Here is a 19937-nt window from a genome sequence, read left to right as displayed (position 1 = left end):
TGGAAGAGAGCAGGTACACATTTTATTGATCTTCTAAGGATTAGGATTTATCATCAAAAATGTAAATGTTCATATAAAAACCAACTGCTTTGAACTCCTTTCAAACTGTTTTTAAAGTATTCGTTTTATCCTAAATGCAAATTCTTACATTATTTGATGCTATTTTAGATACCAATGTCCAAAATAAACCAAGCAGCACACACTTTTGTGTTGACACTAAAACTTAATACTTAAACACTAACAATACGTTTACTTAAAGTTGTATCGACAGTTCCAAAAGAGTAACTCGTTAATATCACTTATCATTTATACTTATTCATTAATACATTATTCATTAATAAGGTCACCCTAGATTCGTTCGCAGAGTAATTGAAGTAACATTTGTCTGCAGAGCATATAGATACTTAACACATTTTATTTATTTGTAAATATACATTTTTGCAGGCCTTCAAATACGTTTTTGGTTTTGTTTAATAGGATACCTTTCTACTTTCATGATCAAAATAATTTTACATACTGAATTAATACTGGCACAAACAGAGCTAGTAGACCACCATTTTAAGTATATAATATAAATGCTTGTGATTGGTTCTTCAGCTAATGCGATTGTAACAATAGAAGTCATCTGTGAAAGTTAATACGCATTTTTGCAGGGCAGCATAATTGTTACCAAAATTATTCCAATATTTCTATGAACAAAATTATAAATAAATATAAAATTGAGTTGTATGTATCTGTTGATGGTAACTTCTACCTGCTCGTGGTACCAGGCGTTTTGTATTCGTAGAATTCATAATCATAGTCATGCTTGATAATGGTTTTGTAACAGTAAATATCAATAATACCATAAGCCTGGCTATTTACCTAAGTCATAAAGTTAATCCTCAGGTAATGAGGCTGCACTCCCGGTGTAGCTTAAAACTGCGGGACTGTTGAATGCGGGAAACTACAACATTATTTCTGAGTATGTAAACTTAGTTGGTTTCCACACGTCTGATACATCAGTAAACGACTCAGTTATATCTATAGACTAGCTGTAGTTGTGTGGTGTGTTGGAGTGGGGTGGCGCCTCTACAGTTGTTTTAGAGCCGGCGGCCGGTGAATTATCATAGTTAGGTGAACGTTGAGTTTAGCTCAAGTTCACCTACCCATTAGTGCAGCGTCTGGAATTCACACTGGAAATTTAGCTAAACTCAATATTCACATTAAATAAACTCTTATCGTCATAGCTACGTCATGTGTATCTAAGTTGTGTAAAGAAAAGGTTTCAAAATATAAACTGTATTTATAATTTGATGAGTTAATTAGAATGTAGAAATATAGAGTAATCAACCTTCAAAACTATTTGATGATTTTGTGCATAGTTAAATACTACATGTGCAAACTCATGTAAATGTGCAAATATAGTAACTGAAGTTTATAGTTTCCATCGCAGTGTTTGGAGAAGAGTGATTTCACAAACCATAACATGATTAGCAAAAGAGCACTGAGGAGGACTAAACTAGGCAGTCGGCGGCATCACCACCGCGGTAGTTGTCTACTCTAAATTGTTTCTCACCACACATCATACCTGTGCCAGTCTCTATAACGCAATATTATGTTGATACTAAAATTTTAAATGATCATGTTCGTGATAGAGCCACAACACAAACCATATCTTGATCAATGTAGAGAGCTGAGAGGGTAAATTGCAGGCAATTACTGGGAGCGACACGGCCGCGGGACTTGTCAGCTTGAAATTGTTTCTCATATAATACCTTTTAATCAACCTTGATTTAATAGTTATCTCAGTCATGAACACGTTATTCATAGTATTATCAAATTTCAAGTAGACGTCGTATTTCAGGTGACCGTGCTTTTGAATGATATTCACGGGTTCTTTTTAATGTCCTAATAATATGTTAAATTATGTCTATTGTAAAAATATGATACAAAAGGTACTTCTTCATATATATATATATAAACAATATACAATTACTTCACACTTTGGATATTTTTTTCTTTCTTAAGTATTGACAGTTATAAGGTAAAACGTCTATGTTTTGTTTTACACTATGGTACACTGAAAATGGCGTAAAAATCAAGTACTGTTGCAACCAGAAGAGAAACACAATACAAGTTTTAGCACCTCACTTCACATAATAAAAAAAACTAATATAAACATAAATTTTATATATATATATATATATATATATATATATGAATATAATATGATTAAATTAAGTATCTATTACTAATGAAGTAGTCAGTCATTTCATAATGTTAATTATCAACAGGAACGAGCGGTAATAACTTAGTAACAATAATTGACTACTTAAATAATAATTAACCATCGTTGTAATTTCTAATAGGAGTCATCAATAACAAAGTACTATGAAATGAAAGTTCATAACGCTTTTTTCAATATTTTATCAATTTTCAATAGGCTTTCCTCTTACGACTGTTATGGTCCATGTTCAAATCTTTCTCGTCTTCCGGGATGGTGCCGGACTTTAAAACGTGGTGGAGGAGCAAATGTTTGAGATTCACCAGATATTAGAAATTCAAATACAAGCGCACCTCACAATTACCCAAAAAATTAGCCTTTTTTTAGTATAATTTTGTATTAAATTTGGTTTTACTGGATCACTTCTCAAAGAGAGTTATTCACTGAAAAATTAACCTGAGGTTGACGGCCTGTCCTCAAGGTCTGTCGTCATTAATTTTGGTCTGCCTGCTTGTCCGAATGCTATATAAAAAATGAACTGACGCTTACACATTGTGTTTTGCATAAACCTCATTTTTGTACAAGGAACATCGAGTTCCATGGTGGTGCATGTCCAATCATGGAATTTGATTGAGCGTCATTGAAGCCTATCACTGATACAATTTCTTGTTTGTTTACCGAGGGGAAGGAAGTTTATTTTCTGTATTATTTTCTGTCTCCCTGTTCTCAAGGTATATCAAGAATGGAATGAGCGATAGACTTAAAATTTTGACTGCAATCTCGTCGAAGAATACTTTAGGACACGTGGTGTGGCGTCTCCTAGTTTGTATGTGTATAAACAAGATACAGTTCGATAATGCTTTTAATATGTGATTATATGAAATTACCCTGGGTTATGCAAACATGGCAACTTGTATGATAAAGAAATTATGAGTAATATTAACTTTAATTAAAGGTGAAATTTCTGTATTTTGTGAAAATGATGATATTACTAACTTAACTTAAACTTTATACACGCCACCTTACCTTTTTTAATTTGGAAAACGGGTTAAAATGGGTCGTAATAAAAATATAAAATTGTAATAAAAACTGGGTCAAAACGTAATAAAAATATAACTGTCTCTGTCTACTGGAATTATTTTTAATGAAAGGTTATCTTGTTGTCATATACACTATCGTAAACCTCAATATACTATCGTGTTGTCATATACACTATCGTAAACCTCAATATACTATCGTGTTGATACAATCCAACATAGGGCTTGACTTTCGGTTCAGTAGCTAAATCGATATTATCTTTATTTAAAGGACGTGCAAGTGTTACAAAGTCACATATATTTATACAAATTCTTTAACGAAATTGGATACTTATAAAGTATTTAATCTCTTAGTCCCCGATAAAAAAGTAAAAAAATTACGCATAATAACTATGTTTGTTAAATTCCGCTTATACTAAATTTTCAGACTTTTAAAAAAATACCCATTATTTCTTTTTTTTAAGTTTGTTTTTTGACGATTGAAGGTTTGTGATGGAAATTTGATTTTACCGGACATAGGCCTTCGTTTAGTGATACACCAAATCAGTAACACTACGTTTCGAGATCTTCAGTCTGATCTCTCCTTCAGGTAAAGAACTAACCCTAGATATGTCTGTACCTGAAGAAGAGATGAGATAGCAGTTCTCTAAACGTAGTGTTAATGACCTTTTTTATCACTGAACGATGGCAAATGTCAGGAAAAAATTCTGTTTCCTTCATCAATTACTTTAGAGTATAAAAATAGTTCTTGTGAATTTCTAAAAGAACGCATTCAAAACACGAAATAGTACTCAGCTACTATAGAAACTGCCAGGTCTAGGGTTCAGGAGGATTGAGAGAGAGATGAACAGATGGGGCAGATAACTAATTCCCAGTAATAGGAGTGGAGGTGGGATGGGCCAGTGGCTGCTTATAGCAGTAAGAGAACAGGAAACGATGCTCCTCATGCGATCTTGCGATACTGACACGAGCATAACCTTAAATGAGGCAGATCATATCCGTTTTCAGAGATAACAATACAAATTGTCAGTGATAGACGGTTTACGAGTTGATTTTGGATTATTTGTTTATGTTGTTTGTATCATAAGGTGAAATATATTAGTTTTAATAATACCCTTATAGTTAAATATCCTGGCTTTTTGTTTATTAGGATATGATTATTTAGGTTTTCAAATATCATTTATCTGGATTAATAACTTCGCTACTACAGCATTATAACTAGATTAATTATACACCAGTAACTTGACATTACTTTACGTTTAAAAACATAATTAATAAATCTATCATCAAGCTCTCTGCCTACAAGGAATGGAATCAAAGTATTTGTTAACATTAGATATGAGTGTATTAATTTGTACATTATCCATCATGGAGATTAAAGTTGCGTATTCTATAAAATATTTGTACAGTATGGATCAGATGTGCTACGGTACTCGGTATAGATATCTATATTACAACTGGTAATGAAGTTCAGTAATAAAGAGAGAGATAGAGAATAAAAGGGTGTCGTTAACCTTGCGGTCACGTGATGTTGATGTTTATTCACGTTAACTAAGCTAGTATGCCCTGCACGTTACCTGCCTCTTTGTTATAAATAACTGAAACACTGATTGCTAAAAGGGACTAGAATAAATCTATTGCTACAATTTTTAAGGGAATTGACTGATTGCATTTGAGGTCTAGGAACCAATATACATATACATTCCATAAAAACGTGTGAGTAAATTAAATGATTGTATAATTTTAAAAAGAGCCCTAAATTAATAACAGTTTAAAACCAACCGTAGCCACACAATCATTGGCTTATAAATCTTGTAATAAAATCCAAATTCACTGTAATTTCAATGGATTTTCTGCAGTATTACGTAATGTATGATCATACATAGGTTTCCTAATTATTAGAAAGCCGCGCCCTGGAATGTTGTTAGCGAACTTTTGCTTGCTTGCTGTTTATATTTCCAGTCTTACATATTTGTAGGGTTCAAGTTAGAGGATTTAATAGAACCTTAGCATTCGTAGATCGGAAAATGTACAATATTCACCGACACGTCTAAACAGATGTGTTTACATCGCGTACAATTTTTGACAGATAATAACATTCAGGGAACATCTCATCGGATAATTCCATGACAGGATATCTGGGGCGCTGAGTTCTAGGTCTATATGGTACAGTATACTAAATTCTGTGGATCCATTGGCGTCTTCCTTTTACAGAACAAAACCAAATAGTTTTTTTATATACTTTGTTTCCAGGAGGATAAATACCACCGGGCCAACCAGGTAGTATGTAAATCCTTGGCAGTTGTAACTACATGGCAGTTGTGACTTCATGGCAGTTGTGACTTCACGGCGGTTGTGACTACATGGCACTTGTGACTTCATGACAGTTGTGACTACATGGCAGTTGTGACTACATGGCACTTGTGACTTCATGGCAGTTGTGACAACATGGCAGTTGTGACTACATGGCAGTTGTGACTTCATGACAGTTGTGACTACATGGCAGTTGTGACTACATGGCACTTGTGACTTCATGGCAGTTGTGACAACATGGCAGTTGTGACTACATGGCAGTTGTGACTACATGGCACTTGTGACCATGGCAGTTGTGATTTCACGCCGGTTGTGACAACAAGGCAGTTATGACTACTCGGCAGTTGTGACGCCATGGCAGTTGTGACTACAAGGCAGTTTGTGACTGCAAGGCAGTTGTGACTACATGGCAGTTGTGACTACATGGAACTTGTGACTAAAAGGCAGTTGTGACTACAAGGCAGTTGTGACTCCAAGGGAGTTGTGACTACAAGGCAGTTGTGACTACATTGCAGTTATGACTACTCGGCAGTTGTGACGCCATGACAGTTGTGACTACAAGGCAGTTGTGACTGCAAGGCAGTTGTGAGTACGTGGCAGTTGTGACAACAAGGCAGTTGTGACGCCATAGCAGTTGTGACTACATGGGATGTGTGACTAGACGGCTGTATTGGATAAGGACAAAATTAAGGGCTAATGCAACGAGTTGTGATAGGACGCGTGCATGGGAATTTATCCTAAAAAATATTACGTACGTTTTATATATCTGTAATGATCAAGTCCATGAGATGATTTTGTTTTTTTATGGTAACAGGAGAGAATTAAGGGCTAGTGCAATTTATTTCTATTGCCAGTGTTTATATGGATTTCTTCCAATAAACAGTAAACTGAGTGACCCAAGCCAAAATGTAAGCTCTTGGGTCTAATGTAGATATTTTGTTTTAGATAACTACATTTTTTATTTCATCCAGTAAACAATTCCTACTAATAATATAAATGGGAATGTAAGTTAGTTTGACACGCTTTTACTTAACCGATCATCACGAAACCTTTTACACATATTTTTGGAGGTATTATAAGTAACATATCATACATTTATTAATAAACAAAATTTATTTTTATACGAAAAATAAAAAAAAAATTCAAAAAATCTGAAAATCGAGCTACTTCAACGCCATCTACCATTCCAGTAACGAAGTTGCAACTCTGCGTACTGTAATACCGTCACACTGTATTATCGATGGTCACGTTAACATGTAATCCAATCCATCCATCAATCCAATTGATTATAAATTCCGCTGTTTTGGAATTATTCTGTATTTAATTTTGTCTTCTTCTGTTATTATTACACGCATTTTTAAACTAGTTGAAACTTTGAGGTTAAGTATCATTTTTTTGGCTGGATGCCATTTCATTATTTTAGATGTTACTCACTGGTTCCAATTCTTATTCTGTTCTTCTTTAAAACTGCCTCGGAAGCAGAAATCTGGTCTATCCAAAAATTCGTCGCGGGCTCGTGCAGCAAAAGTTGCACAGAATCAAGAATCTACCTGCGGTTCACGCAGAGCTGAGAAGACAACAGCAAGCACAGCGACAAAGTGTTTTGAGAGAAGGCGTTTCGGCTGTGGAAGTGAAGGAGGATACAATTATGGATACGGAACTTTGTACTTAATATCCTGTGGAGTTTTTAAATTCACTTGAACTGTCGGTTGTACCGTCGCATGAACTTAAATTGAAAATAAAAGTACCAGTAATGCTTATGGGAAATCTAAGTCCTCCTTTGATATATAATGGAACTAGCCTGCGGATAATGAAATTGGGGCAGAATATACTTAGTTCTAATATTTTAACAGGTTTCGGTAAGGGACCAAGTGTTATACCTCGGATTCTAAAAAAAACATATTCTACATTGATATTGTGCTTTAAATGTTTTAAATTGTTAGAATTAAAAAATTATTTATTTTTGTTGCAGTGAAATATATTTTAACATATGTTGTTGTGATTTAATAAAGCATATTTTACGTATTTGAAACTTCATTCTGTGTAGTAATTTTTGAGAATTGATAATCCTGGCCAAGCAATAAAATATAGTTATAATATTACTTCATTTCTATAGTAATGATCTCCGATGCTTATTCAATAGCTTCAATGCGAGCGAAGCCGCGAGTAAAAATCTAGTTTATAATAAATGAAACCCTGTTTATACTTTACCAGTCAAGGAAGCAGATCAATGTTTTATATTATAGAGATTGCGTTCCATAAAGGTTTCATATTCATTGGTACAGACTTAATTAAGAGACCATTATATATTTGATATTACAGTCAAAATTAAAGCTGTCGACCGCTTATCTGAGACATTGTGTTTAACATGGGGCTAATGATTATAACTGCGTTTAAAATAGGAGGTCGTCTCAGAATCATAAGTGTTTTACTGGAGGAACACATTCTTTAATTATAATACAATTATTTGCTGATACTACTATTTATGATTTCTTTTGTTTTGCCAAAAGAAACTCTAGTGCTATTAACATTATTAACAGGTAAAGATTATTTTTACAATGCGGTAGAACCGAGACATTAAAATCTAAGATTATATAGTGAAACATTTATGGTTTTGAGACGAACTCCTACTTAAGAGAGAGTTTTTAATTGCTTTCTACGATAAAAGCGGAGCCTCAGATGTGCGGCCAGCAGCTAATTAGCGTGCAATCTTAACATTCAGCGTTGCTGACGAACTCTACTAAATTCAGTTTATTTTGAAACATATATAATTTGAAAAACTTCATTCGTTAACTCACGAGAAAACCAAGGAGAGTCACGATACGCGCCAAATTTATTAATTGGTACACGTTTTATGTAGATTTCTTGATTAATAATATGTACAGTTGGCTATTCACTATATAAAAGAATACCTCACTACAACATTGGCAGAGTTCAGTATGTATCTCTAGACGACTACAAGGATTAACATCGAAAGTTATGAAGATATCGAGAGTACATCGATTAGTGATCATAGACACTCCGATATGGAGAGTAGGATGAGCTGCTTCAGCATGTAAGGTTCAATCTGCAGCAAGAGAGACATTCGTTTGATTATTGTTTGCTGACCATAACATCGAGCAGAACACCCTGTGCGTTAAAAACTTAAATACTCTGTGATACGGTACATCACACAGAGGATTCTACCAGTTCAAGAAATAAGTATATAAAAGGATTATGTTGCAAAATAATTATTGCCTGCAAATCTGTGATAAAACTGTACCTAACTGGTTTGATTGTTTTAAGTGCAAAACTTTAATTTAATTTCAATGTTGTGTGTTTGAAGCTCCGGTATGAAGGCAAACACTGTGTGTTTAAAAATAATTGATAGATAATTTCTGAATATAGAGTAATGCTTCATTTGTATGACAGAAATTTACTAGAAAAGACTAGTCTTAACGTTACACAATTTGATGCTATTAGAAATAAAGCTGCCTGACTGACAATTAAGAAAAGTTTTAAACAAGAAAAAAAATCAACGTGAAATGAATAATTCTATCACACTCCAGAATTTATCTAAATATCTCGATATAAAAATATTGAATAAATAAAAAAATTATTCAAATAAAATAACTGCCCAAATCTCAATCTATGTAACTGGTATGAGCCTAGAAAACAAAGCTTAATCTGAATAGTTACACTCAAGTTAAATGAAATAGATAAAATCTAATGATTTTAAATTGGAACAAAATAATTTTAGTTACTATAAAGATGGAGGATAGACTGCCATGAAAAAGGTAGTAAAGTAGTAAGACGTATAACCAATGGAGAAAGAGCAGTTGATTTCATGTTAATGAATTATTTCATCGACCCTTTAATTCTTTCACCAGAACACCAGTAAAGGCAAATAAATTGTTAGAGCCCTCATTATGCCTATTCATTAAGTTAGATGTTTTGATCATGTTGTGACCCATTGGGGGAAGAACTGATGTGATAAGGCAGTCTTAAATATCATAACTAACAGGGGATTACGTATAGCGAGTGTGTCCTTGTGTGTGCGTGTGTGCGTGTGTGTGTGTGTGCAGGTGTGTATATATGTAAGTACGTGTGAAATACGAAAGATTTTTGTACCGTAAATTAGGTGGTCCTACAAATGTGAAATTTTTGCAATTTAAAATGTTTTTCGTAGAACAAAACTTTTATATTTTCAATGGAGTGTAGATTTTTTACATATTTTTTGCTTTCTGCACATACACATATATACAAACAGGGATATCGTTTTTAAATCCTGTTTTATAAACAAAGAATCAATAAACTAATTACTAATTAATAGAAATATATCAATTCACACATTAATAAACTGATCATAGACATCAGACATGATTCTCGCACACAGTATGACCTATCCGGGACCTTTTCTAGGCGTAGAAATTAATGTGCTGGTGTATCTTTTTTATGGCTAGAAATAAATGTATTTTCTTCATAAAATATATAAAAATGTAATAGAAAATTAATAACAGCGTTAGTAGTTACTCCTGAAACAAAAGCGTTATTTAAAAAGAATTTTTTGATATTTCAACTGAGTAAGGATTAAATTATTCAACAGGTAAGCTTACTGAACTAAAAGAATGCTTTTCACATTTAATGCACTGAAAGTACTTTTTTACCCAGCTGTATAAGCTGAAAGGCAGTGTCTTATAAGATTAACCAGTCTGTTTGCTTTAGTAATTTCAAAGTCCCGAGTCGCTTCTTTTGCTTCCACTTTCATATAAATAAAAGGGAACAAAGTCAAATTTACTGTTGATGATCAATGTTCGTCGTCACTTTGTAAAATATTTGACTTCAATTTGTATAAATGGGCTTGTATAAGATATTCTCAACATTTCGACTGAAATTTATGCCAAGTGAACAATTTTACGTAATCAGATTCAGAAAGTGGCAACAAGATAATCATGGTTGTCAATTCATTATTTTTGAAAAATTAAGAAATGAATTGAGTTTGTCTAAGAGGAATATAAAATTGCAGTATTATAAGAAGAGTGTAACTATACTGCGAATTTCAATACAGAATTTTGTATTTAATGATTTTGCACCCAAAAAAAATACTCGCCTAGATTATACGTCTAAAAAGAATAACATTTAACGTAACTGCAATACCAAGTATTTAAAATATTTGTATTAATTACAAAACTAATATCTAAAAAATGTTCTGAAAAACAAAATGTTCTTTATTGTACAAGAAACTTAAAAAGAAGTCACAACCTAAATTAAAATTTTCACAATAACGGCGTATTAAAAATGTTGTGTAAACAGCGAATATTCCATACCTTTACTAAGTTCAGTATCATTTATTAATAGAAAGCGATATTTAATTACACAATATCTAAACATTAGAGAAATAAATACAAAATTTGTTATGACAGAGAATACTTGTGGGGCCTTGGGAAGTCCTTTGTGAAGAACTTTAGAAACTCTGAAGTCATAATAGGCCACAGAGTCATAATAGGTCGAGAGAAGAGTCTATGTCTTCAGATAATATTTTTACTATTTTATTAATTGTTGCTAGAAAAACGTGTATCCAATCATGATAAGATTGCTTTATCCAATTGTCCAATTTATAATAATTTCACGCATGTAAGTAACAGATACTGTTAACGACGTAAAAAGGGAACAGAACTGTCAAAGATTAATTTTCTTTTATAACTTACCTTAATAATGCTATTAGAAAATTGTTCGTTTTAACGACTTGGATTGTAGATATTAATATTCAAACATCCAAGACGATATAAGATATTTTTTGATTAGTAAGCTCCGAACGTGAATATTCAGTAACATTTTAATACTAGTTTTGTTTGACTATTAAATATTATTTGGTTTGTCTTAAATATAAATCACCAGTTCTAAATAAAATAATGGATTTATTTTAAACTGGCAAATTATTAAAGTTCAAAGTTTCAGAATTTTCATCACTCTATTTTCTACAAAGAATTGACAAACCGTTTAGTAATTTTAAAAGGTCCTTTGGCAAGAAATATAAATTTCAGTCAAATATATTAAACTAGGAATCAGAGCTAGGAATAAAAATCAAATACCACTTAGAAATAACTAAAATAAAAATGTTCACTTCTAAGTTCACTAACAATTCAAAAATAAAAAATCTAACTTCTATCCATTAGTTGGACCTTAACTTTCAAGTCTTTGCAATTCGGATACTACTCTCTCAAACAATTATTAAAGTTCAATTAATTTCCAATTAACAAACCACAACAAAACAGTTCGAATTAAATATTAATACATTACTAAATTTCTAGAATGCAATAAAATTTATTAACAAAATTCAATTTTAATTCACTTTTCTTGCAAGTTTGAACCAAATGTAACTTGTTTGATTCTATTGTGATCTATTGTTCATCAAGAATCAGTTATGCAGATTGCTCTGTAGTTTCTATAAATTAATTTTTCCTATAAAAAGACAACAAAATTTATTTAATATCAGATCTGGAAGACTATTTCAATGTAACGTACAATAAATTTGGTGCTTACCTCAAAATCCCTCGCGGAAAAATATTAGAAACACCGCGCTCTGTAATCAACTTAATTCACAATAATAACCAAAAGAAGGGCAAAAGTTATGAGCTGGCGGTTTTATAGGTCCCCTTCCTCCCCTTCTGATGGACATCCGCGGCGTTCTCTCATTGGCTCAGCCGAATCCAACTCAAGAACAATAGCCTTCTCAGATCTAACGTAACTGCAGAACAAGTCAAGTTCCGATCAATTCAAGGCAGTGAACCGCCTTCCTAATCATTTAAAATTACCAGCACTAACTTGCCAAAGGATTACATGTTCGTTTTTATCCTTACGTAAGTTAATTATGTGCTTCAACATGTTTGTAAACTATGTATTTCAATACTTCCCAACGTTATGAATACTTTAAGACTGTTAATTACTCATGTAACAATCAAAATGATCACATATAGTTGCTGTCAGATGATACAACCTTATATAAATTTATCAAAAAGTTTCATAAGCATATTTGAAGTTCTCCTCTTAATCGAAATCTTAATTCCGTAAATCTTTTACCCGATAGAGGAAATATTTGAAAATCCATACTTATAATAATTAGTTAGTTTAAGTCCGTAAACCTTATATAGCACGTTAAATATGATTTTGTATATAAATGTAAATTTTTCAAGTTTTCTATTATATTATTGAGACTAAGTATAGAATTTATGTGTATAGAAGGATTAATGTACATTCGAATCTAGATCATGGACACCAGACTAAACGATGAATACAAATCCTTCCAAACGATAACACAGAAGGCCATATTACTAAAACCTTTGGGTAAATCCTCCTACACTAAATTTGAAAACTTAAAATTTGGATGAACTAAAATTAAGTTTTAAATGCGTAGACAGGCTGTTTTATATCTTAAATTGAAGGTATTTTGAAACTGAGCAAATTTTTCTCATATTTTTGTGTTGTTCCATTGGGATGAAATGTTACTTCATTGTTGAGCACTTCATTCTAGAGTTTTGCGGTGGTGTATATCGACTCCCTTTACATCCCTATCAGCTTATTACAGACTGCTTCACTTATCTGGGCGTTGTAGTTGGAAATTTTATTGAATTAAATACAATTAGTCTTGTTCATTATCTTTATTATTTGCATTAAACTTCAATACAAATGTTGAGTTTAGCTCCAGTTGAACTTTGACTTCAAACTTCAAAATTCAAACTTAACTCCTGCAATCTCTGCAGTCATTTTCGTCTGAAGGGACAAAGGGGTCGGTGACGAAGAAGCTCAAAATTAACTCTTTAATCGTTTCGAAATCAGAGACACCTAGACTATAAAGCATAATCATTCAAAATATCTCATCACGTGTACAATTGGTGCAATACGATGATTTAAACAATTTTTATAAGCATGTTGGAGCATCATTTCAGACGCTGCACTAATAGGAAGATCAACTGGAGTTAAACTAAACATTCAAAATGATTGAACCCTTCCTACCATATATAAGTTATGTGTAGAAATATACTTTATGATTTTATAATTTAATTATATACAGTTTAAATACTTGTACTGTAAACAATAAACAGTTAATATTATAAAAGGATTTATAAAGCCATACGGCGTAACAGTTCCACATTCAGTGGTGTAATCTTTATACGGTACACGAGTAGTATAAACACTATGGTTTACACTATAGTAAAAACTAACTCACGTGTACTCATTAGATATAGTATTTAAATATTTGTAATTTTAGTTTCAAGTTCAATGGACCACTCTTGCGGAATAAAACCATTAGATATATAGTGTAATACTACACTTAAACCTATATCTGTAACATATGAGATTCAGTGAATAGTTAATTAGATATGTAATAAAATTATTGTATCTATTATTCCTAGTACCGTAACATAATACTATACATTTTTTTTGTACAATACAACAACAATAACATACAACTACAATAAAAGTTAGCAGAACTTTTAATTAAAAGACAATTACGTATATAAAAGTTAGCTACGGTAATTACCCCAGTTCTCTGGTAAAAACACACTAAAGAGATAAGAAATGCTTGTTCACCAGCTTGAAACATGAGATATATTTATAGCATTTTACTAACATAACCTTTCATTAACTTTAATTTATTGAGAAATTATATTTTATGAGAAAATATTATTCAGTGGAACTAAGAGGAAAGGACACATTTATCGTGTAGAGTATAAAATATAAAACATCCTAACAGAAATTAAAAATCGACCACGTTATATTTTTAAGTGGGTTTTTATTGTTACTTAATAAAATTCTTGGAAATGCCTTTTGTGTCGAAGTTTAACTTTATAAATATAACTGATCAGTCAACTCGATTTTTCCTAAGGCGATTTCAGGGCAGGCCTTAGCTAGTGCGATCCCCGGTGTAAACTTTTACTACGGGCTCTTTAAATTGGCAATCGTGCTGCATCCCCCCTCCCTTCCCATCCATAACTGCATATCACGTAAGCTTGGTGTGACAGCCAATAACAAGAGAATGCATGGGATATTATTAATAATACTTAACTATTGAATACAATTTTAAAATAAATTAGATAATAATAAAAATATAAACCGAACATTTGTATTTGCCCAGCATGAATTTGGGCATTTATTTAGTTTATGTGATTATCATTAATAAATGAAGTAAAAATAATCATAACAATAAGTTAAGGTTTTGTTGGTTTGTAAGCATTGTCAAATTTAAATCGTTTACAAAATTTAACTGCATTTATATTTTGTATAAATTTACAACTTACTGTACATTATGTACAACTTTACAGCTGGTTTGAAACCAATTTATAGAAAGGTTTGCTTACTGTGTTTGTGAAGACTATGAATGCAAACTAACAACACTTTGTGGAACATAGTTGCAGACGATCTGCTCGTGTCTTTGAACAAGGGTAGGCGGATGACATTGTGATTCTTGTGAGTGGCAAGTCCAACGCAACAGTCACGGAACTGACCAATACTGCTTTGAACATGGTGGGAAATTGGTGCGATAGGATGGGCCTTAGTGTCAACCCCCACCTAAACTGCTATGGTTGCCTTTACCAGGAGGCGTCAGCTGGTGGGTATTAGTCCATTCCATTGAGGCTCATCCATTGAGTTGAAGTCCGAAGTTAAATACCTGTGTGTAATCCTTGATAGAGTCCTGAACTGGGGACCCCATCTGGAAAGGTTTATCACCAGAGGTAAATGGTCTTTTAAGCAATGCAGGCGAGTGATAGGTGGTTTGGGACTGAAGCCGAGTCTGTTGTATTGGCTTTATGTATCTGTGGTTAGACCTGCACTAGTGTTTGGGGTTGTTGTCTGATGGCCAAACACGGACGCCAAGATGGCAGTAGCTGGTCTAGCTAGCATCCAAAGGTTGTCTTTCCTTACTTTCACTGGGGCTTTTCCAAGTACGCCGAGCGTATCTCTAGACTGTTGCCTCAACCACGCCTCGCTGTACATTATCATTTGGGCTATGGCCAGAAGGAGTGCCTACTGTCTTCAGTAGGTGGGGCTTTGGTCGTCCTCAGGCTGCAGCACGGGGCACTGCAGAATTAGCGTTTTGATTCAGGGGAATGCTCTGTACATGATATAGGATCAGATGCAACAAAGATTTTCCTTCGAAAAAACCTTCAGTATTGTCATACCTTCTAGGGAGGCTTGTTCGGAGGGAAAGAAACCTTTTCACCTAGCGGAGCTTGAATGGTTTACAGACGGCTCCTAAACAAACGTTGCACATGCGCCGGAATTGTGGGGGTGACACCATGTAGTCTATGAGTCCTTATTCCATAGTATTTCTGGCAGAAGTCACAGCCATTATGGAGTGAAAGTCTAAAAGCGTGAAAAGCGCGTTATAGGAGTAAGACGACTAGCATTTTACAAGATACATAAATTAACAGAGAGGTAAAAGAAAAGAAAAGATTATGATACCAATCTACAGGTATATGTATACAACACTTTATACTAGCAGCTTCCCGCGGCTATGCACGCAATTTTCTTCTGAATAACAGGGAAATGATTTTTTAAAAGAACACTAAACACTCCTGCGATAAATGATTATTGGAGGATTTGCCAATTTCTTGATCCGTTTCAGAATAATTGAACTTTGCTGTATTATTCTGGTTGCGATATCGTGTCATATTAAATATCCGTCTAAGTTAAGCCTATCAAATGTGTTACGTTATTTACTTATTTATTTGTTGTGTTTTGTGCTGTTTGTAAATTTCAAACTATTACAACTCTAGATGGATAATCCTCGTTTTAATACTTACTGTCGCCAGAAGCATTATGCGTACTATTTAAAATGTTTCACGAATATATGTGTTAAATTTTAATTCTTGTACTAATTTAAAGAGCAGTTTTTCGGGCTCTGAGGTCTGAGAGTGAAACAGTGTTTAAAAGCACAGATAAAGTATCTCAGACTTCTGAGCATTATTCCATGTTACTTGATTGAATAGCACCAACGATTTTAGTTACTCTAGCACTACACTATGCTACTAGTATATACCGGTGTGTGTATAGGTATTGTGGAGATAAAATAACAAGAAGCTCATCAATAGCTAATTCAGATTTGTCAGTTTGTCTCATAGGGATGGAATGATTGAGCAGATTTTACAATCGAAACTTCTGGTTTGATTATTTTGGAGCACTCTAACAAATAATCCATCTAAATAATCTATTATTTATTTATGAGTTGATAAATACACTAATTGATTGGAAAATGTTCAATTATTTTTTTTTTAAATAAGACAATTGTCATACTTTAAATTCTCAGATTTCTATCATTATCACTTGCTATACTCGTACATCTATATCATTATACATACTGTGAAACAATGTAGATACATACATATTGTATATTTTTAAAAGTATATTTGTAATTGAAAGAAAGCATATTCAAAGCAAATAGTATAAATTTGTTTTGTACAATGACAAGAGCTTAGTACTGATTTTTTAATTTAGCTCCAGTACTTCTTCGTTTTATTGCAGCGTGTGTTTTCTGTCGCTGTCTCGGACTTGAATCCTGGAATCTGGATCGAAAGAAAGTCGACGACGAAGAAGCTCAAAACGAAAAATTTACATCATTTCGACATCAGAGACACCTGTAAATAGCTGACGTGGTAGTCTCATTGTTTCATCAGGTACATTGTTGATTCGTTTGAATTAATTTGAATCATCCCTTCCTACCATAGATACGTTAAGCTTCGTACTGTTTTGAAGTGTCAGAAATAAGACTAACAAAATCATAAACAATGATACTCCAAAAGAAGTGTTCAATAAATGTTTTAGTAACAGAAATATTTCATAAAAAACCTTCTCAAAACTTTAATGTGATTATTCGAAACAATCGACAATAAAAGTTCTTCGAACGTCTTCAATAATGTTTAAATAATCGAACAATTCAAGTCTTTAACTAATCATGGCTGATATTTTAGTTCTATATGAACTTATTATCAAAATTTATTCTAATACAAGTAAAATATATTTTCATCGCATTTCAAAGCAAATATAATAGTTAACGCAGCCAAACATATATGGTAAACAAACATGGCCCCAACTTTACAAAACAATGGTTATTATTACCGTGATATCTAAATAATGGATAGATAATTTTATTGCATCAGAGAATCATTCCTTGTGCTTAGTTTATTTTCAACCATTAAAAAAAGAACGGAAATCTGATTAATCGATTATATATAACTTTCGAGAACTAATTTCCAATCGTTCACGTTGTTCAGTCTAGAGTTCTTTGTGTTAGAGAAAACAGAGCCTCTTTGTCCCCATAGCGCTCCTTATTTAAGCTCAGATCAATAGCTTCTTTGTTACTGCCACATTTCTGCCAATCTGATTTATTAAAATTCCAACAAACAGCTTAATTTCGATTCACTTCAACCTTATATTTTCAATCTGAATATTTTCTTACAAGTATTCAGTTACATAGCTGCTATCTTTATCTCCCTTTATTTTCAGGAGGATATCCGGTGTTTATAAATAAACGTACTTCTTATGTCTGAACTGCTGGCCAACTTTAAATTTTTACTTTTTGAAAAATAGATAATTATTAGAATATAAGGATTATTATTCAATCAAAACAAGCTACTTATGGAAAACGAGTTTCAGAAAATTGTTTGAGCCATGCACTCACTCATTATCATCCCATATTTATATTTTAAATATTGTTTACAAACGTATTAAGTACTTATGGAAAATTTTCAAATTGTGTACTTTCTTAAAAGAACTAAATCAAAATATGTATTTGTGTACTTGGATATAAATATTTTATTATGTCACATGCTGTATTATACATCACTAAAAATGCATTGAAAATACTGGAAAGTGACACCCATTCCAGCTCTATAGGTCAATTTGGAAAGCTCCTAGAGCAACTTAAGAACATCTGTTCATGTTTTTGGTGGATGTTTAGACATTTTAGACAGCTTTACTTCGGATTTCGCATTTGTATATTTGCTCATGAGATAATTTTGAATTTTTATTGTTCCGTCTAAATTTTTCATTTGTGTAGCAAAAGATGTTCTTACATTTTTTACATTGTTTAACACTTGTATTTATTGTTGAACACTTGTATTTCTTTATGTCGCTGTTTGTTTTCACATTTTCTTGCCATATGAAGCATTTTTTTAATATTGTATTGCACGTCGTTGTTGTTTTGTTGTTGCAAATGTTGCTTTGTCTACCCACTTTGATTGTTATAAGATTTAAACTTTTTGCAAAATTGGCTTTTCTGTTAACAAATTAATAAATTAATAGAATACAATGGTAGTATATGAAAGGAAAATCATGTTTTTATCAAAATATTAAGGTTGTAATAAGAATAAAAACTGAAAAACTTAAGTAAGACCATGGACATGTACGCGAACAAAGCAACCAGACCGTGCACGACGGCGCTCAAGTCGGCCTTACGGTTGTCTTTTACCACATTTACAATTTGTTTTACCTTGACCACCAGCCTAGGCGAACTTTGAATTATTTTATTACGTTTTAACTATTTATGTGTAAGCATATATTGACAATGCCGTAATCGTGCTAAACGTGTCATAGGTAAGAATATAATGGATTGCTTCAAGCTGCAAATACATAATATTAAATCTGTGTGTTTTCCAAATATCCTTTGTTTAAGTAAGTATTGCAAACATTGTTTACGAATTAATATTTTTTTTAATTCGCCCAATCAATGCTTAAATAGTTTTATGTCTATTATTCCTGTGCCTCACTAAACCAGGTTTTATTTTCTGTTGTGTGAGAAGTGTACCTACCACAAGGCAATTTTATGTATTGTTTTATATACTGCCATTAAACAATTCTCTTTTACGAGTATTTCATTTGCATCGGAAAAAATAAACAATCAATCAGTCATTGGCTAAGAGGGCAGACTAATAATATAATTTGTGTCACTCTCTCGTTGTGGGTTAGGTTATTCCAGAAGTGAAAATTAGTTCAATTTCAAATACAAAATAATAACAAGTTATATAGCTCAGTTGATCCATATTTTGACCTCATCAGTCAAATGGGCTTATGAGACAAATTGTGGATTACAAACTTACAGTTCTCGCGAAGAAAGTATGAGAGTGTATTTGGAAAGTTATGGATGTTTGGGAACAAGTGAGATAGTATATAAAAGCATAGTGATAAAATTTATAATTAGGATTTTGTTGAACGACATGGCGCGCCAGCTGCACTACTGTTGCACATATTAGAGTAAAAGATAAATTATAGTTCAGTTTATCATTAATGGAGGTGATATAAAAATACTAATCTCATATTATTAATGCTAAAATTCTCAGCGGTAATTACAATGCTATCACACTATTTGAGGCCTGAACAAGTTTGTTTTCACATATAAGTTGTAG

This window comes from Homalodisca vitripennis, unplaced genomic scaffold (genome assembly GCF_021130785.1).
Source record: "Homalodisca vitripennis isolate AUS2020 unplaced genomic scaffold, UT_GWSS_2.1 ScUCBcl_1667;HRSCAF=5579, whole genome shotgun sequence".
Lineage (NCBI taxonomy): Eukaryota > Metazoa > Arthropoda > Insecta > Hemiptera > Cicadellidae > Homalodisca > Homalodisca vitripennis.
Note: the sequence above shows the minus strand (reverse complement) of the source record.